The sequence below is a fragment of the Sinocyclocheilus grahami genome, unplaced genomic scaffold (assembly GCF_001515645.1).
Source record: "Sinocyclocheilus grahami isolate Dianchi unplaced genomic scaffold, SAMN03320097.WGS_v1.1 scaffold1140.1, whole genome shotgun sequence".
Classification (NCBI taxonomy): domain Eukaryota; kingdom Metazoa; phylum Chordata; class Actinopteri; order Cypriniformes; family Cyprinidae; genus Sinocyclocheilus; species Sinocyclocheilus grahami.
Window position 1 is genome coordinate 41,318 of NW_015506319.1, and position 655 is coordinate 41,972.

Consider the following 655-nt stretch of genomic DNA (forward strand, 5'->3'; position numbering starts at 1 on the left):
CTCAGGAGATCAAAGTATTCTAGTTTCTTTTATCCTTACAGTATTCACCTATGCTGAAGGTACAACGGTGAAACAATGTCACAATATCAATGTTGATCCAATTTGCAATATCGAAACCTAATCCAACGTTGATTCAGCCATGGTACCCGATGGTGAATCCACGTTGAAATGCCTGCTGGGTTATGGGAGAGATGACTTGCAAGCATCTCTTCAACCCTGGCCATCGCACCATACGTGTTCATTCAGTCCCATAAAGGAAGAGCAGTTTGACACAGAGGGGCTAAAGACATGGGCTGAAAAAGACTTGTTCCAGCCAGGATCTCCACACCTTGGTATCCAGAAAGCAAGCACAGTCGGGCCAATTCCAGCTGAAATACGGTGTTACACTAAATTCTGTAACCATCGTATTCTGTTACCGTAGTAGGTGCCGTTATCACTTTTTAGCTTTAACTCGACCACATAGGTGAGTTGGGTATGCAAACAGCGTAAGTGCAAATAGCGTCTGTGACTACTCACGATTGAATTGTACAAAACAGGTTTTTCAAGAAACATGATTACTAGACAAGCTTTCCGAGTGCTATTGCATATATTATATATATAAAACAATTATAAAAAAAATGTTTTATCAAAGTTTGTTTTGATTTGTATAGTGTCC